The sequence below is a fragment of the Tamandua tetradactyla genome, chromosome 21 (genome assembly GCF_023851605.1).
Source record: "Tamandua tetradactyla isolate mTamTet1 chromosome 21, mTamTet1.pri, whole genome shotgun sequence".
Classification (NCBI taxonomy): domain Eukaryota; kingdom Metazoa; phylum Chordata; class Mammalia; order Pilosa; family Myrmecophagidae; genus Tamandua; species Tamandua tetradactyla.
The window spans coordinates 33622426-33648707 of NC_135347.1; the positions used below are offsets into that span (position 1 = coordinate 33622426).

The 26282-nt window shown below is 35.4% G+C and overlaps 1 long non-coding RNA gene across 1 annotated transcript in view; it reads right to left on the bottom strand.

Annotated features, from left to right (window-relative positions):
- Nucleotides 1-26282, bottom strand: part of LOC143665553 (uncharacterized) — a 110632-nt gene that overhangs the window by 60224 nt on the left and 24126 nt on the right. The window lies entirely within an intron of this gene.

Genomic DNA, 26282 nt, shown 5'->3' on the forward strand with positions numbered 1-26282 from the left:
GTAAATCAGAATACAGGGTAAAAGATGGTTGTGTATCCTCTAGACCTTCACCTATTGTATGAGACCAAAGGCAGTGAGGTTTTAAATGTTTAGAAACTCAACTTTCAGTTACACATAACCTAAATCAACCTGTCTGCATAGCTCATTTAAACAACCCAAACTCCTGGAGTCTAGAACAGGAATAAGGCCTTGTAATTCTGTAAATCTTAATGTAATACCAGGATATATCTCAGACTATGGTGGGATGATAGTTTTAAAAAAGTATTGGCAAATTCTGTTGTTGGTCCAAAGGAGGAAAATATATGGAACTATTAAATTTTCCATCTGGAAAATCCCAGTACCCTCTCAACCAGTGGCAACTCCCAGGAAAATAGGCCAAACACTCGATTTTTAGGCTTGCCCTTATGAAATTTATTTTTGTAGGGGAGAAGCTAAGAACACCCATAATGAGATCTAAGAGTTGATTCCAGGAAACCTCTATAGTTGCTCAGATATGGCCTCTGTCTCTCTAAGTCCAACTCTGCAAGGAAAATTATTACCCTCCCCCCTATGTGGGACATGAAATTCAGGGGTGAAAATATCCCTGACAATGTGGCACGTGACTTTCAGGGAAGAAGATGGGGCTGGAGATAATTCAGGCAGTAGAATAACACATAGTAAGATTGTGGAGCCAAAAGAAGCATGGTTCAATTGAAGAATTAAAAGGCTAGAGCAAGTTTCAGTTAGATAATGCTAATTGTCTTAGTTTGCTAACCCCCAACCAACAGCACTCTTGTTGACTCTAAAGAACTCCTAGGGTTTGAACTAAGACTCTATAAAGTTTTCATGCACTAAGTTTGCTTCCCTGGAACCTATAATTCCCCAGAGGGCTCTAGGTCAAATAAATACTTCAGAGGGACTAGCTTCTCCAAGGTTGTTTACATGCCCCTATTCCTTCCTGTCCAACCCCCTTCTCAACATGAAGAAGTCAGAACAGGCATTGCTTAAAGATCTCTATAGATTATGAAAGGGTTTAGAGGAGAAGGAGGAAGTATAACAGAGTAAGGATTTAGCAAATGAGTAGGACTGCTGAATCACTATAATAATATTCCTTTTTGCCTCTAGCATTTTGGATCAGCATTTTGCCTTCACAGTGGTCTCATTGACAGACCATGGGAAGTAGAAGCTTCCCAGTAAGCAAAATTTCAAACAGTGTATTTAGTTGGAGTGGGAGCTGGCCTGAGGTACAAATCCATATCACCAAGAGATAAATTTCAGGGCTGTGGTCCAGAGATGGATAAAGTGGCCATAAGGACTCTGTGACTCCCCTTTTTGGAGAGGATGAGACCCATACTATTGTCCTTAGGCAGGACCCTGCAACCTACATTTTCCAGATTCTTTTGCCAGCAAGTTTCCCATTAAGTTATCTGAAGAGAAAACTGTATTAGTTTCCTACAGCTGCCATAACAGAGTACCACAGATTGGGTGGCTTAAAACAGCAGAAATGTATTGTATCACAGTTTGGGGGCTAGAAGTCTAAAATCAAAATGTTGGGAGCATTAATCTTCCTCTGAAACCTGTAGGAGAGAATCATTTTCTTCCTCTTCTACTTTCTGGCATTTGCCAACAATCCTCCGCACACCTTGACTTGTAGATGCATCATACCAGTATCTTAGCATTGCCATCTGCCCTGTGTGTCTCTCTCTTTTCCTTTTCTTATAAGTACATAAATCAGATTAGATTAAGGGCCCACCCAATGTCATTGTGTCTACATCTTAACTAATTACATCTGCAATGAATCTGTTACCAAATAAGGTCATATTCTGAAATTCTGAATATTAGGAATTCAAGATATTTGGGGAGAGGACAGAGGGAGGGAAGCACAATTTACTTTGTCACTGAGGCTTTAGGCAGAAATTGCTAAATCTGAAGCTCATACATTTAGATGATATCATTCCAGATGGAAAAGTACTTTCGGAAGTTGTTTTTTTCCCATCTATCCAATTTATTTTACCCTTTGTTCCCCTTATTATTTATTTATTATCCACATTTTTTACTCATCTGTCCATACTCAGAATAAAAGGAGCATCAGACACAAGGTTTTCACAATCACTCAGTCACATTGTAAAAGTTATACCTTTACACAATCATCTTTAAGAATCAAGGCTACTAGAACACAGCTCAACAGTTTCAGGCACTTCTCTCCAGCCACTTCAATACACGGTAAACTAAAAAGGGATATCTATTCTTATGCATTAAGAATAACCTCCAGTATAACTTCTAGACTCTGAAATCTCTCAGTCACTGAAACTTTATTTTGTCTCATTTCTCTCTTTCCTGTTTTGGTCAAGAAGGCATTTTCAATCCCTTGGTGCTGGGTCCTGGCTCATTCCAGGAATTCTGTCCTACATTGCTAAGGAGATTTACATGCCTGGTAATCATGTCCCATGTATGGGCATGGCAGTGAGTTCACCTGCCTAGTTGGCGTAGAGAGAGGCCACATCTGAACAATAAAAGAGGTTCTCTGGTGTGACTCTTCAGCCTAATTTTAAGTAGGCTTAGCCTATACTTCGCAGGAAAAAGTTTCAGAGGGGCAAACCACAAGATTAGCCCAGCCTATTGATTTGGTTATCCCCACCACTTGCGAGAATATCAGAAATTCTCCAAATGGGGAAGTTCAATATTTCTGTTTTTCTCCCCAGTCCCCTCCAAGGGACTTTAGAAATACTTCTTTATTCACTGTACAGATTACTCTAGCATATAACAGGGCATCACCCTAACCTGGACAAACCAACAAAATCTCATGCCCTATTCGAGATTCCATGTACTTATGGTGTTTAACTAAACTGACCATACAAGTTAAATTAGGAGATGCACTACCCAAAATACAAATGTTGCACTACCCAAATAAACATCTCTCTCTTTGGTCTCAAACAGAAGAGAAGTTTTAAAATATGGGCTATATCATCCTTTACCCTGTGTTCAGATTTACCTCAGTCCTATCCAGATTAGTTTCATTCATATCTCAACTCGAAGTCTGATCACTTTTTCAACTTCAAATGCTGTTTTAATTCAAAGTTTGGGTTCAGAAAAATTACTCCTATAGCACTGACCCCAAGAGCATGTGTGTGTGTATATACACATTGTATATCTATCTATCTATCTATATCTATCTATATATATATATATATACACACACACACAATGGGAAATGATTTATTATATTTTACTATGAGAAGACATTAAATCAAAATTAAACTTGAATATATGAAAACTAGATATGTTCTGCTGGTGTTGCTGACTGTAAATGCACATTTAAGAAACCAGTAATTATTGAATCTGCATACCTTAAATATGAACATGATTTGTCTTCCCGACTCAAAACATCAAAAGATTTGTAATGCTAATAATTCAATTCAGCATACATTCATTGATGAGCTATTGGATACTAGAGACTACTAATGTATGTGTCAGAGAGACACATACACAAATACACACACATACACAAATACACAAAGTATTCACATTTCATAACTAAATTTAAAAAGCACAATCTTGCATTTTTAAGTTCTCCAAGGTACTGATGTTCTGTGAGTGTCAGAATTAGTAAATCACTACAGCATTCCTCCTGAAACTAAATGTAAATCCTCCCATGATTTATCAGCTTGGCATAAATGCAGTCGGCGGGATCTACAGAGTCAGCTTCTAGTATATTTGTCTGAGACTAAAGTTTGGCTCTTGCTTTACATCATGCAGGTGTCTGTACAACTTATTCACTTTGGTCCCAAGAGCACTCTTGTGAAAAACAAAGGTTAGGAAAAGATACAGTAAACACTGAAAATAAAAGGAAGTTAATTATGCCAGGTGAAAGGCCACAGAGTTCTATTTTAACACCTGCAAAAGTATGCAAATATTTATACAATAATCTCCCAGGATTTATGGGAGTTGCCAGTTTTTAAGACACTCTCCATTTGCTTTATTTTTTTACTTCCAACCATCTGTGGATAATATGTGGAGTGAGGAGATGATCTGAGAAAGTATGAAACACAACAAACTTTAGACTTTTAGCTTTGTATAACAAAATACAAAAACAAAGATCAAAGCCACAAGGCACTCTAGATGATTGTTTGGTTTTTTAAAAGAACAGCCCAAAGCAAGGAAAAAATATTCCCTAACTTCTAAACAACCAAAGTATCAGCAAAACATAAACAAGAGCATGTTTATCTTATACCTCCCACAGAATCTCCTTGTATCCCTTTCCTGTTTAAACCTTTAGCCAGCTGGACACAGAGTCAGCTGGGCAACCTGCTTTAATTTACTCAGAATGAGAGATTATTTTGAAGATCTGGTCGTACTTTCTATGAAGTCAAATCCAAGAAAACAAACTCATCTGTGTAAATTCACATAACCTAGATACACAATATGACGAAAATAAAGTCCATGAAACATACAAAAGAAAGTATTTGCAAGTGGTATAGAACCTGAATCTGATAGAGACTTTCAGTCTTTGAAGAGAGAATCTTTCCTCTGTTTAAAGACACTTGTTTGGCACTGATGGACATTTTCTTTCATGAGTTAAATAAGTACCAGAGATGACATATTTTTCTTAGTAAGAAGGTAGGATCCTCATTTGTACTCAGCCAGCCATGAGAATAATTCATGTCCCGGTTTTTCTGCATTATCCTCTAAAGATAAGGAAGGTAATATATATATACACAATATATATATTGTATGCTGTGGTGGAGTCACATTTCACTCTTTCTCCATGGTAGCATCCCGTTATTGCAGCATCATTTGTTGGATTTTTGTTTGTTTGCTTGTTTGTTTTTTTGTGGGGGAAGTGCACATGGTCTGGTAATTGAACCTGGCAGGCAAGAATTCTACCACTGAACTACCCTTGCACCCCAATATTTTTGGGGGGTGCATGGTCCGGGAATTGAACCCGGGTCTTCCTCATGGAAAGCAGGCATTCTAACCACTGAACTACACTTGCACTCCCACTCCAATATTTTAATCCCATATTCTTAGATCGAATTTATGAACCTAACTTGGTAAAACCTCTTTCCCATCAATTCTATAAGAGGAGCGTTAAAAGGTTGCCATGGTATCCGGAGAAATGAGTCTAAAAGTAAATAATGTGGTATCTAGCATATTAACCATAGTGCTGAATATAGTTTTATATTAATTAATATAAAGAAAATTGAAACACAAAACAAATAATATGTGAATTAAGGGCAGACACGGAAAGTGAATTTAATACATTGTTTTTAAATTCTATAGTCATTTTTGTTGCTGATCATGAACAAAGAATCCTTTTGAAGTTCAACTTTACCTTTAAATAAATCTGAGATTGATGGTCTAAAACACTTTAAGAAATGCCTTCTAGTTTCCCTTTCTTTCCATTTCAGCTGCTATAATCTAACTAGGCTTATATCTCACGCGAATTTGTTGATTTCACTCAGTCAGCACCTAACATTTATGGGACCTGAACCAAGAGTACAAATGGAAACCCATATGCCATATGTCCAAATATTTAAAAGCAATAAATCAAGCTAATGAACTATTAAATAAAATGTTTGTCTGCCTACCTTGACAAACATATTTCATAATGATCAGGAAGAGTAAGTTTGAATTTAGAATTTCTGGATTCCTCAAAGTTTTGCACCAGAACGTGATGGCACAGGGAGACCTTGTCCTAACCCTTGATCCCTGTCCCACAGCCTTTCCCTGTACTCTCCTTTTCCTCCCACCATCACTCCAACTCCCACCATGAGGGGCCCTGCATGCACACCTCAGCCTGTATGTCCAAGTTCTGTCCTCTCATGCCCACAACGAACATCTATCCATTGGCCTCCCCACTTGGGCATAGATAAGTATGCAGGGCCACATGGTCCACCCTTGGAAGGGCACACATGGGCCTGTGCAAACTCTAGAACTTGGAACTTAGCAGAGAAGCCTGGGGTCCCAGGTACCCAGGGGAAGGATTCTAGGTGGACATAAACACTTGATCCCTCAGAATCCTTGCCACATGGAGGAACAGAGCTAGAGAGGAGCTCCAAGTGGGCTCTCTGCCTGAATCTGTTAAAGATAACGGGATTTCCCTGCCTGCTCTGCCACCTTTAATTCACTCTACTTGTAAATGTCATATCTAAAATATGTTCGTTGTCAGTTAGTGATTAAATATTCACTTTCTCTTGAATTCCCAAACTTGGTAGTAAAAGCACCACAATCTAAATATTTGCTTAAACTTAAAAACTTTAGGGTCATCTTAGACTCTTGTCTTTGCTCAGCACTTATTTCCAGTGTATTTCCAATTCTCTTGTTCCTTTAGTTGAAGTGCCTCTAGCTCTTTTCCATTCACATCATTTTTCTAGACTATAGCAATAGCCTCTTAAGTAGTTTTCCTGCTCCTGTCATGTCCTAGCCAATCTACTTTTCTTTTTAAAGCACAGTTCTAATCAAGTGGTTCTCTTTACAAAGCTTTCATGCCTTCCCATTGCCAAAAGAATAAAGCTAACATATGAGTTTATCATATACAGCCTTTTTCAATGCGGACCTAGCCTCAATCAGCAGCCATTGCTTCATAGGCCCATCTTGCCTTATTCTTTGGCCACACCAAACTACTCCTCATTCTCAGAATATTCCACGCCTTTAAACTCCTTATTCTTCGCTAATGCTATTTCTTCAACCTGGATGCCTTTATCCAACTCTGATAATTACTCATTCTTTCTCATCCTCCAAATCCAGCTCAAAAATCCTCACCTCCTTATAGAATTCTTTGAGAACCAAACAAATTTAATGATTTATTGTTCCCTCATCTGTGTCCATACTGAATTGTGTATCTGACTTTCTTACAATATTTATCAAATGAACACAATTCATATTGAACTTTGCTAAAGAGCAGAAATCATTGTTCAATTTCCACTAATTTGTCTTCCTTTGGATTTCCCTAGAAGCATACGCCAGGACAAGAATTTGTGTGCAGATACTTAAGTAAGTGTAGGAATTGGTAATATGGAATGGAGAAGTGGGACAAAGAAAGGAAAACAGCCGAGAAAGTTTTCAACTTGAGCCACCTAACACCGTGTGTGGGTGACTAGGGCATAGAATATGCTCTTCCCAAAGGGCAAGGTAGCTGAGATATTTCTACACCAACTCAAGGGACACATCAAGGACATCCTACTCCTACTCCTGAGGGTGTTAATACCCTTGCACTTCTGACCAGCTCTTTATGCAGAGTGGTCTACCCGTTTTGGAGAAAAACTTCCAGACAGTTGCTAAGACTAGCAGTTGAAAGTTATCTGGAAAGCACCATGGTGAGGCAGTAGGAATGATGGGTTGACATCTTTACACGACTACCAATTGGTTTCTTGATCTCCAGCTACACTGACAGTGTCTGAAGATCAAGGATGCACCAACCACTGTACATGTCAACTTCATTTAATCCTCACACAATCAAGAGGTCGCTACTGTTATCACCAATTTACAGAGGCAAAAACTGCTGCTCAGCAAATGTAGTTCATTAGAACTTTGTTCATAGAGGTAAGAGTCAGAATTTCAGGCTTTGAATTGAAATGCATCAAAAAGAATTCAAATGCTTAGGAAAAATATCTTAGAACTAAGCTGGTTTTTCTAGCCTTAGAATGTCATCTATTTATATTTCATTTTAGAATCAAAGGATTGATTAAAGTAGGCAGCATTTTATCATTTCTGTTCCTAATTTTAAAAGAAACCTTACATTCAATCCAAATTCAGGCTATCTAAATGAGAGCTTTATTATTTGTATATTGCCAAACTATAAGAATAATTAGCAAAAAAATGCATTGTTTATTTTCAAGAAATCAGAGAAAACAATATGCTACCTAGTTAGTTATCAGAGATAATACATTTCACTATAAAGTATTAGAAACTGTTCTAAATGCCTAAATATATACCATTATTAGAAATATGAATGGATATTTAACTCTAAAAAATTGCTCTTTGATTTCTGCTTTAAATATTTTTAAAGAAAACTTTAGGCATAAATAAAAATGTTTGTTTGTGGAGCTTATCTGAAAATTGTCCAGAATTTTGAAATAGGTTAGTTTTTTTATTATCTTGGGATTGAAATACTGATCACTGTTATGCGTAAATGTACACATTTACATTTCCTTCAAATTTTACAATTTGTTTCCACACTTTTTAGAAACAGGTGGAATATAAAACATTAAAAGAAGGATTTTGATGTGTCCAGTGTCAACATGGCTAATACACCCAAACCCAGCCCAGCGGGTCAATCGTCTCTCCCCATAAGGGGAGGAGGAATTCTTCAAAGTATTGGATATAATATTTTACCCTATTAAGCAAATTGTTCTACAAACATTATCAAGAGCCTGATACATGTTGGAATACAGGAAATCATCCCGATGATATAAAAGAACATTAACCATCTTGCTGAAGGGCTCCGAAGAAAAAAAGCATCAATTCAATTTTATTTAAAATAATACAAAGTGAGTATTGTGGTCCTTGACGATTCCTAGGCAAAAGTTTACCCTAAATAATTTTTAAATTTTTAAATACCAATTTAAGACACAATCAGCAATTCTTAGTTCAGCATTTATTCAAAGATATTTGTGGGTAAAATATTCAATGAGTAACTTTCCTGCCAACTTCAATGACAAAAGAAGAGAAAAACCCTGACTTGCTGACCTCAAACAAAGGTCATAAACACAGATAATTAAAACAAGAGCTCTAGATGTTTAGAAATATCTAGGAAAGATCATTTTTATTGCCTTTCGATAGAAGAAAAAACATAATTATTAATGGCAGTTTCCCACCCACAATAGGATTTATCCATCAAGGCTCTGGCATATTACTGACATATCTTGGTTAGTAAGTTAAAAAAAATCATAAATGTGCTACTAAATTGTATTTTAATGACTTTCTATTTGTATAGCCGTGTACGCTGCGGCACATTCTGAAACATCCATAACATTCCTTCTATCTCATTTGTATTCTGCATTTGTAAATTCTGTCTCAAGTAAAATAAGCAATTGGGTGCAACATTTGCAAACTTTTATAAATACTGTTTTAATTACTCTACACTCCTGAAGCCTTCTGTTTGGATTCAAGACAGTCATGTCAAACATTATGAGAGTGTTTATAGCTTTGGAGTAGAATGGGACACTTATATAGTGCATCCGTGTATGTGAGAAGGCTGCACTGTATAACTCAAAAACATGCACACAGGATTATAAGCAATTTCACTTTTGCATTAGATTAGCATAAAATGGTTATCTCTTTTGGTAAAAATGACACACCACAAAATTTCAGCAAAAATGAAAAATAATTTTATAGGATTCCAGATGGTGCCTGCATTCACTCGATCCCTGATCATGACAACAAACCAAAAGGAAATGTTAGCAAATTCTTCCTTTAAGAGGAAGAATTCTTAGATTATTAATTGTCATTAATCAATTTTAGCTCCAGCCTTTATTTCACCCATTAATTTGTTCATTTATTCCACAAATGTTTAAGTTTATTCTGTTTCAGCCCACGGGGCTGAGAACTGTGACTTCAAGATATAGCACTAAATAAAAACCCGTGCTTAAAGAGGTGGTGAATTTATCCTCCTTTCTTTTAAAGGCAGTCCCCTGACTCCTTTGAAATACAAAAGACTTACACAAAATCCTGCAAATAAATCCTCCCTTAACCATCATGTGATCCTGAATATCAAAAATTAAAGCTCATGCCAGTTCGCAGAACTCTGACTTCATTCCACTTCAGCCACCTGACCAGTTCTACTTCTAGAATCATTAACTCAATTCTTTTTTCTGGCCCCAACTTTTTATTATTTCACTACCTCATTTTCATTACAAGTGCCATTCCACATCATCAAAATCCTCCAGCCCTTTAATCTATTTCTTTTTAGAGTATCAATCTGCTTCTTTACATTTCCTCTCCTGAACAGCCTAAAGTGTTATTTCCCAGTATTGCCTGCTACCCAACTGCAACCCTGAATAAATTCAAAGATACATGTTTCTGCTCCTATTTATATGTTCCTAGAAACTGCAGGACAAAATTATACAACCTGGCTGTTTTGTTCCATGATAAATGAAAGGTCTCCAAAGTTATCTGGGCCATCACCAGGGATGGTCTCTGGTCAGTAATACCGCCCTCATTTCCCTGAAATTATTTTAAATCTTTGCCCATCTATATAAGACATGTAATTTAACGTCTCCTCAGCAGAACACCTTATCACTTAAAAAAAACTTCATCCTTTTAGCATGAGCCTCCTTAACTTACCACTCTTTGCCTTTATCTATATTTCAATCCAACCTCCTTTCTCAAAACTAAATCTTCACCCTCCTTTTCAAGATTGTGCACCACCAATTTCACACTCTCTCCTCTATCTTCTACTTATCTACTCTTACCTAGTTCTTAAATCTCTACGAGCTTAAGAAACAAATAACCAATTTTTCCTTAGCTTCTAGCTGCTATCTGTCTTCTCACTTTCCTGGTCAGCGTTGTCAAAACATTCTACTAGCAGCTTTCTCTGCTTTTTCAATTCTCAACCCATGACCATCTAATTCCAACCCATTTTCAATGGCTTTACTCACTAATGACTAGTGGTTCCCAATTGAATTAAAACATTTTTGTCAACATACAATATGACATCTCTGTCATTCCTGACATTAATAGGAAAACTAACTGAAACTCTCTTCCTTGATTTTCATGAGCCAACTATTCACCGATTTTTTTTTTTCTCCTCCTTCTTCTCAGGCCACATTTAAGCAGTTTCCTTCTAGGGAGCTTTCCTCCACCTACATCCCTATAAAGCTTCCCTTGGTTCTGCCTTGACATTCTTCTTGTGCTAGATATTCCATATGGTTGATTTTCATCATTTCTGTGATATAATGTGGTACGTAAATGTTGATGACTCCTAATCTATATAGCCATCTTAGGTCTCTCTCTCTTAAGACTCATATATTCTATTGCCTAATGATCAACTGAACTTCAAATAGTGAATATTACTTATTGAGCATTCGCCAGGTAAATCCTGTTTAGAATAGGCATTGTTGCAAACATTTAAATATAGTGATTCATTTATTCAAGTACCATCATTATCCCTGCTTTATAGATGAAGAAACTGAGGCTAAGCATGTTTGCCCAAAGATACAGTTTGTAAAAAAAAAATGTATCTTAACTGTTATACTAAATCGTCGCGTTAGAAGTTCTACAAACACCCAAAACTGAAAATATTTGGAAGCCTTGCTCAATTAGGAACGTGTCCTTGACTTATCTCCGCTGAATTACATGTGCTTTCATGGCTCCCTACTTAGTGCTTTTCGGCAATTGTTTTGTCTCTATTTTCCTTAGATTATTAGCTGTCTAAAGCTAAGATCCTATCTTTCATTTTTGAACATACAAAACCTAGGACAGTGTTTCATACATAGCGGTCATTTAATTTTAGTTGAGTAAATTAGTTTTTAAATATTTATCATAATATTTCTTCTCATTGTTTGTGTCACAGACCTCAATAAGAGATTTTCTTACTATACTGTGAAATAGCACCAAAATACTTTAATAGCCCCTTTTTCTTCTTCCTCCTTAAGACAAGCCCTTAGAAAATAATATAGGTTTTGTTTGGTTGGTTGGTTTTAATAATAGTTTGAAATCTAGCTTTCAGTTTAATTAATTAAAAACTTTGGATGCAAATACCAAATTGCAAAAGATATTTCCAACACTGTTATATATTAGTAAGGAAAATATATACATGTATGTAAGCACACATCTTTTGCAAATGCAGAAGGGAAAAAAGCAAATAGCTATTCACCAAACTGGTGATTGTGGTGACTTCTGGGGAGTTAAGATCACAAGAAATTCATTTGCTACATTATACATATTTATACTATTTGAATTTTTTGAATAATTTTATATTTTAAAATATAATGAAAAGAAGAACTACTGTTTGTAAAGAACAAATATTTCACAGTAGAAATTCCCTATAATATTATGAATATAATGAGATTATTCTCTTAAATAAGCAATTAAACTCCCTTAGGGTGCAAAATACACCTACCTTACGTCAAATTCTAAGAAAATGCCATAGATTCCAAATACATTATTAAATTTCTGAGCAAGTTACATCTTTTGTCCTATTGCTTATATACATGCTGACAATCAAACAATAACTTCAAAATAATGTATAATAATTCATTCTTTTATTCATTTAAAAAATTACAGTGTAAGTTCTCATAAAAGACTTTTCATCCTAGCAGTTTCCAAAGCATTTACTTTTAAAATCCAAACAGTGGTTTAGAATTCCAAATCAGTAACAATGTGTGTTTGGACTAAAAATTATAAATACATTTCAAACCAAATATTTCAAAATCAGTTTCTTTCATGTTTACTCATCAATTCTTTGGTTCCGGGCTCTATGGTTTCCTTGAAACAGTTGACAGCTTTGTTTTTGGTATTAAATAACATAGGATTAGTCTGTCTGAAGGACCATCTGTTGTTCTATGCCCTGTCATGACAATTCTGAGGACTTCAGAATTGCATCCTGTGGTTTCTCCTTAAGGCAGGAGGAAGTAGATTCTCTATCAAGAGCTATAGCCTCAGAAATGTTGTCCATTCCATATGCATCAGAACACAGCTGTGACATATGTCAGGCCATACAGGATGTTTTTGTTTCACAACATGTAAATATTACTTAAGGCTTTGGTGGATGGGAAGATAAGGTTTTTTTGTTTTGTTTTGTTTCATTATACCATGCATTACAGTGTAGCTATATTATTAAAGCACATTAAGGATTTCTTTTTATTTTGTGAGTTTCTGCTGATATACTTGATCAAGATACAAGTAAAATATTTATTATATTTTAACATTTTAGGCAATCAACGATATGTATGCCCTTTTAAAGTGACAAGAGAGGGAAGATGTCTTCCACCCTATCTTTAAAAATCCTTTAACAGAGTCTCAGAGAGTTCAAAACAATATAATTAAGTATACATACTAAGAGGGCGTTACAAATAAGGATAAACAAATTCATATTGATTGAATGAGAAAAGGTTAAGGTAACCTTTCTGACAGCCATGAGTTTTGTACTAAATTTCCAAAGAACTGAGAGATATGCATTGACAGAAAAGAATGTGCTGAAAGCTATTCCTGGGTCTACCCTAGAATTCCGTCACCTTTAAAAAAAAATCATGTTAAGTTAGTTTAAATACCAGTAGATATTTTGTCTCAATTTATTTTTTGTGCATATACTTATTTCATTGTTTCAAATATAAAACAACTAGTAGCATTTTATAAAACAGACTGTCAGGTATCCATGTCTCTGTATAAGATACAACCCATGGGTCATGGTGGCACCGAAGGATAACAATGGTCCACCAGCAGCACAGAGGGTACAGCCAAAAATTAAGAATTACCTCCTGAAATGCAAAAAAAAAAAAAAAAAAATCCAACACAAAATAGATTAATATAGGCATTCCAGAAGTAGGAAGAGCTAATGACACTTTGTAAGCACGCTTACAGATGAGACCTCAGTGGTGCCAAAGCTTCGGCAAGAAGCCCAGATGTCTCCAGGACACAATAACAAATATGCCTCTCAACTCCAATTTAAGTCAACTGACTAATGAAAAAGTAAATTAAATAGCAACAATTTTACACTGTGTCTGAGATCATTGTTTTCCTGTTAAAATAAAAAGATGGCAAAGTCTAAAGAAAAACAGGGTCAAAGAGGAAAAGTTTGTGTCAATCATGTTCTAAGTATCCAAAGAATATAGACCTTATTTTTGGCAAAAACAGATGTTCAGCCATGAGATAGTTACCTTCAATACCAGGTTAAATTACTTTTTCAAGCTCATCCCTCAGCTGTATGAAACATAACCCAAGACCATCACAAGATTCTTTGCTCCTATTCCGTGATCATAGAGGATTTTTCTGGTTACTACTTCTGTTTTCCAATGTCCTTTGTATCTAGAAAGTAATGCCCCAGATACAGGCCATAAGTTTATTTCCATAACAAATTTATAATTTAGTCTTACAACTTAGGAAACCTTCACTGATGAGTCTGCATAGCAGAAACTAACTAATTCAGCCACGCTCATGGGAAAACAAACAAAACAATTTTTTGAACTTATAAACTTATATCATGAAAGGAAGTCCAAAATGCTCAACCTCCACCCCAGGGGCTATGCATACCTGTAATTTCTTAATAGCAACATGCAACCAAAGTCATCAAGGCAGTGGTCAGCTCCCAGGGAGTTCAAAGCTTAGTAGAGAGTTAAATATATATAATTAATTATATTATAGAACAGAATGATTAGGCTACCACAGACATTTCCTAAGCACCATGAAAACCAAGATGAGGAGATTACGTTTTACTGAAGCAATAAAAGAGAGACTTAATAAAGGAATTAGTCAGTTAGAAAAATATTTTTCAGGTACCATCTGAAATTTGAATTTTGACAGAGTGGCAGGAAAGGAAATGCTATGTCAAAGTAAAAGAATGCTATGAGTGAAGTGTTGCACATGTTCAACTAATTCAGAGATTCTAAATTGACTGATGGTATGATTTTTAACAGAGAAGATGAAGCTAAAAAGGCAAGCTGGGTTTGAATCCTAGTCCAAACATGGTTTTCTTTGAATACCATGATAAAGAATTTGACCCTATTTTATAAGCACCTGGTTGAGGGAATAGTTATGAGCAGGAATAAAACATGATGGGATTTTTGCTATGTTTCAGAAGATCATTCTGGCATCTAGTAGGTAGGATGGGTTTTATATACAGGAGACAGGAGGGAGTGGAGCCAGTGGGGGAAGTTGTTGTGATGGTCAAGGTAAGAGTTAAAAAGTGCCTGGACTAGCAGGGTGTCAATAGGAATAAAAGAAGGCAAGAATAGTGCATTATAACATTTTGTTAACAATAAAATTGTTTTACTGCTGTGCCTCATATACTCAAAGTTTTCAGTTACAAAGAAGTAGAAGAGATTATCAATTACGAATAAGGTAATTTTATTATGCATATGTTTATAATACACTTATTGTGAACCACAAAAGTAAAAGGAACAGCTGAAATTGTGGATACAATTATATAACGGATTAGTACATTAATTTTCCTGTTATATAGAGATGGAATTTTCATCAGATTAATTTTTCTGAAAGAATTCAAATTCTTCACCATACAGAACGGAAGAACAGGAAGAGGTCAAAGCCATTCATATGGGGATGGCGTTGCTGGTAACACTGCTTAACCTCCCTCTGAATAGCCTTTTAAGGGTTGTTCAAGAATCTCAATTTCCAGCGAGGGAGAGAAAATGAGAACAAATGCATGAAGGCTTCCTTGGAAGATTCATTTGCTGGTTCACTCAATTTTTATTGCACACTCACTGTGTGACAGACAGAAGATCAGGCTCTGGAGAAATAGAAGTATAAGGAGACTAAGCTTCTGTCTTCAAGAGGCTCATAGTCTTGTAATGTTGGTTCCCAAGTAAACCCAAAGCACCTGAGTGACAGAAGAAACTATCAGGCTCACTGAGGCAGTGGACTGGATATCAAAAAGGGAAGGAAGATTCAGAGTAGTCAGAGAAGATTGTCCAGAGAAAAGATTATCTAAAAGGAGAACCATCTATTTAAACTGAGAAGGGAGGGAAAGGATGTTCAGGAAAAGAGAATAGTCACATATGTGAAACATAGAGGCCAGGTGAAAGATGACACATCCAAAAAACTGGAGGAGGTTCAGAAAGATTAGATTATAGGGCAGTGAGGTGATTATAAAGTTGGTGAAGTAGGAAAAGCCAGTTAATGTAAAGGTTTTAATATGACATAGTATAGCATTAGAACCTTTCTTTGGGTTTATCCTCTTTGGTTTTTGATCAGCTTCTCAAATCTGCAGGTTTATGTTGTTTTTTGCCAAAAGAGGGAAATTCTCAACCTTTATTTCCTTTAATAGTTTTCCAGCCTTACCCCCTTTCTTTTCTCTTTTTGGGACTCTGATACAAATATATTTGATTATTGTCTCAACAATCCTGAGTCTCTCCTTTTTTTTTTATTTTTTTATTTTTTTTACAATTTCTAGATGAAAAGCCAGTAAAGTAAGTAGACGAAGAGCCAGTAGACAAGGAGCCAGTAAAGAGTTTTAAGTGATGTTATCTTATCAACTTTGCATTAAAGAAAAAATGTACAAATTTTACACTGTTAAATTTGACTCAACCTCAGTTGTACATGTATGTTACCAAAATTCACAAAGGAAATCCTCACATACCAAAAACTTGAAAGTTTCTTAAAGAATAATAAAATTTTCTTATTCTTGAATATCAGCCCTTTATACTTCTTATGCTAATTTAAGCTGGTTTTCTCCAAGAGTTTAATGCAGGTATGTAGCTAAAGTTATAATTTTTCTTTTAGTAATATAATAAGAAATATCTGGTTATTATTGCATATATAAATTTACTATGTTTAATTAAAATGTGGTCAAATTAATCATTATTAAACTGCATTCCTTAGGGGAAAAGATAAACTCATCAACCCTACCTATAATGAATTGTGAGTGAAAAAATATTTGGTTTAAACCAGTAAAAGAAAAGAAAAGCCTACTGCATAGACAGCTACATATTCTCTTTCCCACTCCTCTTAAATCTTTGTTTGCTGGGTGGATATTTAGGAGCAAAGATACAATTAATGAGTTAGTTTGTGAGGGTATTTTCTATAACCAAAATTTTAATGCTGGGAAACTTTCCAGAGACCATCTAGCCTAACCTATTTTTTGCAGGTAAAGGAAATGAAGCTCAGAGAACTTAAATGCTCTGCAAGTTTACACATTCAACTTTTTAAAGAACCTGGCATACAATCCAAGTCTCCTCAAAGTGCAGAATTCTTTCCACTTTCATAGTTTGTGAGGCGCTAGCTTTACTTCATGGTACAACCCAACTGCTTGTTCTGTGCCAGAACTTGGTACAGCTCAGTTACTGTCCTTTCCTAAATCCCATCCTGAATGAAAATACCATCTACCTTGCCAAATGCCTTAATGCCATTCCAAGTTCCTTCACCCAACTAATCCAAGTGGTCACCATATTCTGTCAATTCTACTTCCAAATAAGGTCCAAATCTGCCCCCTCTTCATTATCCTTCCTGCTGTCCAATTTAGACCCTCTTCATGTTCTACTTTGATTGCTATTGTAACTTCACTACCTCCAGAACCTCCTCCTTCAATCTAACCTCCCACTTCCTCTAAAATGAATTTGTAAGACTCCACTTCTAATCACTGTCTACTAAAGTACACCAATGGCTAACCATTGCTTTAAGGATATGAGTCTAAATCTCTTTGCATGAAATACCAGATCCTACATAATCTAACCTGATCTGATCTCCCATCGTCATTTGATTTGTGCCCTGTATGCTGCTTTCTGAGCATAACATGCTGTCTCTTGCCTCTATGCATGCTAGTAGCTCTCCTCAAAATGCACCTCACTAATTTATTCTCACCTTTCAAGATACCCCCAAGTGAAACTCTCTGGAAAGTCTTTTCTAGCATCCCTCCAGCACTTGGAGGTGTTAGGTGCCTCCCTTCTAAGTTCTCAAAGCACTGTCAGCACAAATCACAATTCACTCAACTAAATACAACTGTTAAATTTACATATGTGTCTCTTCCACTCATCTTTAATTTCATAAAGGTAGAACCCTACTTTCATCTCTGCCTCACTAGAACCTAACATAATAATTAAAACATTATTTGTCTGAAATAAATGTTTGTTGAAAATGAAGGAAATATTAAAAATTAATAAATGAAAGAAGAAATAATGATTCATTATCTGTAACACAGAAAAGATATAAAATTCAACTATTATATGAACAGGCACCAAAGAAACAATTTTGTTAGATTGGCCCAATAGAGTTAAAAAAAAAAAAAAAGTAAAGGTTTGAGTCTATATTTATAACTAAAAAACAGAAATATATGTATAAATAAGAATCTTTTTGTTTTGTGGTAAAACACCTACATTTTAACCGCTTTGATCTTTAGGATGAAAAGGCCTTCAATGTAAAAATTTTCAATTTTTAAGCTCATAGCCATGAGATCTCACTTCTACTCTTTTGATAAAAAGAGATGTTCACCAACTAATGAGATGTTTACTGGGGCCAGATATATCATGAAAAGACAATGAGGGAGCTTATTGTCTGTGATTGCTGCTATAGGCTATCATCAATGTAAGAGCTGTAAAATTGTGGTGCAAACTAATTTTCAGTAATATTAAGAGAGTAATAATACATAATTCAATAATGCAATGGATAAAAGCCTTAATCAGAAAAAAAAAGGATGTGTCCCTTACCATTCCAACCTCTGGTTAAATGCCATTGCAAGTCTTCCTCTGATCTTTTCTTGTGATCCTTCCAAGTACTAATTATTTTTAGTATTCTGCAAATATAAATAAATGTTTGTATTGCCCTTCCTATGATGTATAAGGCATTAACAAAACAAAATAAATTTGATATTGGAAGTTTAATTAAATAGATTGTACATACACTTTAACAAGCAATGCAAAACCTTCTCAGCAGGTACACTATGAGATGAAGTGATTTTTTTATGAATAATTCATCTTTTTTAAAAAAGGACTTCTGCTAAGTTACAATTTGCAACAATGTTTTCCAGGATAGATCAACAAAAATCAGAAGTTGTCACTGCCAATTTGTTTTAGCTCAGGTTTAAAAGGTCACCCACTTGACACAAGAGAAACCAGAAATACCCTTTTCTCCACGTCAACGTGTTATGCTCCATATTTTCTATCTGCAATTGTTTGGAGACCTGAGGAATAAGGAATTCTATTGTACCTAATAAAAATGACTTAGGGAGTGAACATGGTCAAGATGGCAATGTAAGACATCCCCTGGAAAAGTCTTCCGTCACAATCAGCTAATAAAATGACATATCCCACTTGCTTATTAGGACTTTGGAGGACAGTAGGAACTGGAAAAGGACTCCACAAATGCTAATAGAAGAAAGAAGAAGAAGAATCTTCAAGATCAGGTAGGAAATTTCCATCCCAGACCTGCCAATCCATACCCTTTGCCCTCGCTCAGGTTCTCACCACCCAGGACCCAGACTATGGGGCCACTCACAGCAGCAAGTTAGAACCGCACATGTCCAAGCACAGGGGCACAAGTCACAGTAAGCCAAGGCAGAACGTAAGCTGCTGAGTAAGGCTGCGGGATGAATACAAAATGGTCTGTGGGGTGGGGGTAGAGGGAGGAGTGGGGGGGGGGGGGCAGGGGTCAGGGAGGATGGAACAAAGAAGAGATCCACTGCAGAATTGTTGGTAAACACTGTGCTTACTAAATCCAGTTTCTGTCAGCTGACCCACCTAACGTAAGACAGACTTTTCTAGATTGCCCCCACCTGACTTTCCAAGGCAGGATACCCTAATGGGGAAGAAACCAGAGGCAAAAAAGCCTCACAGGAAAAAGAAAAAAAAAAAAGGTAGGGGGGGAAATGCTTAACTGCCTTAAGACAGGAGGATTCCATAACTGAAAAAAGTGCCAAGAAAAGGGCACAGGGTGAGGGGGAGAATTTAAATAAATCATAACAGCTGGCAGAAAATTCTACATAAAAACAGAACAGGACAAGATCCCCAGAGAAGAAACATGGAAAAGAAAGCTTTTTTCCTGGAGGTGAAACAAATGCACAGAAAGTGCAATCATAAAAATTGTACCACATATCCAGGGCAAGTACTGTACTTACAATATGCAACTCTATTCTTTAATTCCTATAAGAGTCAGAATATAATTGAACAAAAAAACAGCATATGTTCTGATAATGGACATGCTAAATATAAAGTGGGACAAAAGCAACACAGAGGGGAAAAAGAGGGATATGGCAGCAGAGAACACGTATGGTATTTCTTTCAAATTAGTAGATTATAATGTAGGTTGTGTAATATAAACTCTAGGATAACCAAAAAGAAAGTATTTAAAATATATACAGAAACAGAAATGAGAAAAACACCAGTCAGATATATCACAAAAGATCAATGATACAGAAAAGAAAGTTGCAGTAAAGAAAAAAAGAGACTAAAAAATAGAAGAAAGAAAAAAATACAAAAAGAAAAAAAGAAATGGCATACAAAAAACCAAAGGGTAAAATGCCTGAAGTAAGTACTGCCTTTACAGTAATAACACTGATTGTTAATAAATTAAACACCCAATCAAAATACACAGATTTGCAGACTAGATTTAAAAAAACATGATCCAAGTATGTGTTGCTTACAAGAACTCTCACATTAGACCCAAAGACACAAATAGGTTGGAAATGAAAGGATGGAAAAAGGTATTCCATGCAAATAGTAACCAAAAAAGAGCAGGGTTAGCTACACCAATAATGGAAAAATAAAAATCACAATGTCTTATAAGATAAAAAGAAGGACATTGTATATTAATAAATGGGGCAATTCACCAAGAAGAAATAACAGTTATAAATATTTATGCAACTAACAAGATGTCCCAAAATAGATGAGGCATAAACTGGCAAAACTGAAGGGAGTAATAGACCCCTCTACAATAATTGTTGGAGACTTCAATACACCACTCTCATCAATACATAAAACATTTAGGCAGGGATCAATAAGGAAAAAGAGACTAATATGATAAGTGAACTAGACCTAACAGACACATACAGAACACTGTACCTCGAAACAACGGGGTGTGTATTCTTCTCCAGTGCACATAGATCACTCCCCAGGATAGACCACATGTTGGGGCGTGAAACAAGTCCCAATAAATGTAAAATGATTGAAATTATATATAAAGCATCTTCTCTGGCCATAATGGAATGAAGCTAGAAATGAAAAATAAGCAGAGAACTGAAAAATCCACAAATAAGTGGAAGTTAAATAACACACTCTTAAACCATCAGTAGGTTCAAGAAGAAATTACAAGGGAAATCAGAAAATATCTTGAGGTGAAATGAAAATGAGAAAACAACATATCAAAACTTAGGGGATGCAATGAAGGCAGTGCTGAGAAGGAAACTGATTGCCCTAAATGCTTACATCGAAAAGAGAAGAGTTAAAATCAAAGACCTAACTGCACATCTGGAGGAATTAGAAAAGAATAGCTAACCAAACCCAAAGCAAGCAAAAGGAAAGAAATAACGAAGATTAGACCAGAAATAAGTGAAATTAATATTTTTTTTAAAATAGAGTGGTAACAAACCCAAAAGTTCTTTGAAAAGATCAATAAAATTAACAAACCCTTAGCTAGATTAACAAAAAAATAGAGAGAGAGAAGATGCAAATAAATAAAATCAGAAAATGAGAGAGGGAACATTACTACAGACCACATGGCAATAAAATGGATCATAAGAGGATACTATGATCAACTGTATGCCAACAAATTGAACAACTTAAATGAAATAGTTATATTTCTAGAAACAAATAAACATCCTACACTGACTCTAGAAGAAATAGAAGAACTCAACAGACTACTTACAAGAAAAGAGACGAAATTGGTCATCAAAAAACTCCCAACAAATAGAAGCCCAGGACCAGAGGCCTTCACAGGTGAATTCTACCAATCATTCCAGGAAGAATTAATAACAAGCCTGCTCAAACTCATCTGAAAATTTGAACAGGAGGGAACATGACTTAAATCAGTCTGTGAGGTCAACATCACCCCAAAATCAAAGCCAGATAAAGATACTACAAGAAAAGAAAATTGCAGACCAATTTCCCTTGTGAATATAAATGCAAAAATCCCCGCAAAATACTTGCAAATTAAATGCAACAGCACATTAAAAGAATTATACACCATGATCAAGTGATTTTTTATCCCAGGTGTACAAAGGTGGTTCAACATAAAAAAATCAACTAACGAATACACCACACTAAATGAATGGGGGAAAACACATGATCATTTTGATTGATGCAGAAAATGCAACTGTCAAAAACCAGCATTTTTTCTTGATAAAAATTATTTGAAAAATAGGAATAGAAGGAAACACCCTCAATGTGGTAAAGGTTGTATATAAAAACACACAGCTAACATCACATTCAATGGTGAAAGACTGAATGCTTTCCTTCTGAGATCAAGAAAAAGACAAGATACCCACTGTCAGCACTGTTATTCAAAATTGTACTAGAAGTTCTAGCCAGAGCAGTTAGGCAGAGAAAAAGAAATAAAAGGTATACAACCAGGAAAGGAAGAAGTAAAACTCACTATTTGCAGATGACACGATCCTATATATTAAATGTCCCCAAAAAATCTCCAACAAAGCTCCTGGAGATAATAAACGAATTCAGCAAAGTGGCGGGTACAAGATCAACACACAAAAATCAACAGTGCTTCTCTGCATAGTAATGAGAAATCTGAGGAGGAAATCATGAAAAAAAAATCCCTTTACAATAGCAACTAAAAGAATAAAATATTTAGGAGCAAATTTAAGGATGCAAAGAAAACTACATAGAAAATTACAAAAACATTGCTAAAAGAAATCAAAGGTCAAATAAATGGGAGGATATTCCATGCCCATGGATTAAAAGACTAAATTTCATTAAAATGTCCACTTCACCCAAAATAATTTATAAACTCAATGTAATTCCCATCAAAATTCCAACAGCCTACTTTGTAAAAATGGAAAAGTCAATTATCAAATTTATTTGGAAAAATAAGGGGCCTTGAATAACTAAAAACATCTTGAAAAAGAAGAATGAAGTTGGAGGACTCACACTTGCTGATTTTAAAGCTTCTCTTAAAGTTACAGCAGTCAAAACAGCATGATACTGGCACAAAGATAGATATATTGACCAATGGAATCAAATGGAGCATTCAAAAATAGAACCATGCATCTATGGCCAATTGATTTTCAGCAAGGCTGGGCCAATTCCAACCAATTAGAAAATGAAAGTCTCTTTCATAGATGGTACTGGGAGAACTGATATCCATAAGCAAAAGGATGAAAGAGGAGGACTATAAAACTCCTATAAGAAAATACAGGGAAGCCTCTTCAGGTTCTTGTATAAGGCATGGTTTCTCAGACTTTACAGCCAAAACACAACCAAAATAAAGAAAAAAATAGATAAATGGGGCCTCATCAAAATTAAAAACTTTTGTGCTTCAAAGGGTTTTATCATAAAATTGAAATGGCAACTTACTTAATTGGAGAAAATATTTGGAAACCACATACCCAATAAAGGTTTAATATTCAGAATAAATAAAGATATCCTACAACTCAACAATAAAAAGACAAACAATTTAAAAATGGGCAAAAGACTTGAATAGACATTTCTTCAGAGAATATACAATTGACTAAAAAGCACATGAAAAGATGCTCAATATCACTAGCAATTAGGGAAATACAAATCAAATGAGATACCATTTCATACCCACTAGAATGGCTAGTATTAGAAAAACAGAAAACTATAAGTGTCGTGGAGGGGAGAAATAAGAACACTCATTCATTGCTAGTCGCAATGTAAAATGGTGCAGTGGCTGTGGGAGAGTTTGGCATTTCCTCAGAAAGCTATGTATAGAATTACCATACAGTCCAGGTATCCCTGGTATAGACCAATATTGAAAGCAGGGATTCAAACAGATACTTTCTTACTGATGTTCATAGCAGCATTATTCATAATTACCAAAAGAGGGAAACAACCCAAGTGTCCATCAAACAGAAAATGGATAAACAAATTGTAGCATATACATGCAATGGAATATTGTATATCCAAAAAAAGCAATGAAGTTCTGATACATGCAACAACATGAATGAATCTCAAAAACATTGTGCTGAGTGAATTAACCCAGACACAAAAGGACAAATATTGTATGATCTCACTGATATGAGATAATTTGAATAAGCAAACTCATAGTGTTATAATCTAGAATGTTGGTTACCAGTGGCTGGATTGGGGTAGAGAATGGGGAGTTAGCAATTAATTTGTACAGAATTTCTATTTAGGTTGATTGTAAAGTTTTGGAAATGGATGCTGCACTGAATTATATATGTGAATGTGGTTAAAAGCAGAAATTTTAGGTCACATATGTTACTAAAATAAAAATTAATAGATAAAACAAAGGACTATATAGCACAGTGAACCCGATGGTAAATGATGGACTATAGTTATATACATAAGTATAAAAATGTTCTTTCATGAATTATAGCAAATATACCACAATAATTAAAGGTGTTAATAAGAGGGTGTTATATGGGGGAAAAAAACACCTTATGTAAACTATAGACTATATTTAATTGTACGCTTTTAATATTTTTTCATTAATTCTAACAAAGGTACCAAAATAATGTAAAGTATCAACAATAGGTGATACATGATTCTTCTGTGAAATTTCTGTAGGTTTGATATTTTATTGTACCATGTAGCAGGAAGTTCAGATCAGGGTCCTGTACAGACTAATGTATAACCTTTTATTTTTTTCGCTGAGAGAGAGAGATAATAACACTCCCTAAGGACATTTACTTATATTATGCCATTTTATACCCAAGACTACTTATAAAAGAAGCAGAGCAAACAAAAACTTCAATTTTCAGGTGAGTAATCTGACAGTATGACAAGTTTGGGGACAACATACCAAAAAATCACAAACCTGAGCTAAGTAACAATGTCAAGAATCAGGAAAAACACTTTAATCAAGTGGTGTGATAGCCCAGGACCCAGAATTCCTATACCCATGTATAGACTTTACACAAAACATATTTGAAGTACTGGTGATAGATTTCATGCTATATGCAATATACAATGAGAATATGCTCTATCTAAATTTTAAGTATCAAATCAGAATATGACATTCTGAATATACATATTCTGAGTTATTGACCTCTAAAAATAAAATTTTGGTGGACTATATTTATTAACTAATAATAGACTACTAATAGCATATATCCCTTATCTAATATTCTTAGAAAATACTTCATATCAGTACATTTTATCTTAACCATACTTTCATCACAACATAAAAATATCTAATCACTAAAGATCTTTAGCTAAGAATAACAGTTATTGGCCAGAGCCCAAAAAGGTGAAGAATTCTTTCCAGATTATCAAATGAGAGAAAGAACAGGAAGACCTAAATATCAAATCCATAGACTCATTCATCACAAAGAAATTATTTAGAAGTTCAGGTGATCCTAGGATGAAATGCAGACTGTGACAAGAGAATCTAATTGTATTACAACTGCACAAAACAGCATCGCTGAAGTGGGTGGGGAAAAAGTGCAGACCTAAATACTTTGGAAATGAGTGGAGTTTGTAAAATTAAAGGCAAAAGAAATTGCACATATGTATTATAAAGTGTTTCTCAAAGATTATGGATTAACAATTCTAGTACTGCTATGCATGTACACTGAAAGTGAACAACTAAGGAAATGAATGGAAATTGGTAGGAGCCGAGATTCTTAGTATTATAGTAATGCAATTTAGCAAGGGAAGAGCCTACAGTATCCATGTGATGATGGATTAGAGTCAAAGACATGAGTATGACCTGATGTTTAGCTTAAAATATATACACAAAGAGGCGGGCCGCGGTGGCTCAGCGGGCAAAGTGCTTGCCTGCTATGCCGGAGGACCTCGGTTCGATTCCCGGCCCCAGCCCATGTAACAAAAACGGAGAAACAGAATACAATAAAACAAGAAAATGTTTAAAGATGTTTCCCTTTCTTCCTTCCTTCCTTCCTTCTATCCTTCCTTCCTTCTCTCTGTCTTTCCTTTAAAAAAAAAAAAAAAAAAATATATACACAAAGAGAAATATTTATAGATGTACAAATACACATGACTTAGTACACACATATATTTCCTTGCTCTGTCAGCTAAAAGGGCCTAAGGTAAATCAGACCAACGGGTAAAGGATGACATTGATTTTATTTTAAAACTCCAACTTCTGTGTGAGGCCAAAGGAAGAGATGTTTATTTGGGGCAAAATAGTATTTTTGAAAGCACGCTATCTAATTTAACTGGTATGATCAGCTTACTCAAACACCATAATTACATGGAATCTTGAATAGGGAGTACAATCTTGTTTGGTTTTATAGGTTGATATGACACCCCAATACATCCCAGAGTAATCTGGGCGGATTAAAAAGTATTTGCAAAGTCACCTTGAGGGACTGGGGAAAAAGGTGGAGACATTCAACTCCCTCATCTGGGAAAAGACCTAATATTCTTGCAATCATTGGGGACTGCAAATTTGATGGGCTAGGCCTTCAATCTTGGGCCTTGACCTTATGAAACTTGTTCCGGCAAAGAAGTGACTTATGATTATGCCTTAAAGTCACCCCCAGAGAACCTCTTTTGTTGCTTGCTAAGCCAACTCCACAGGTG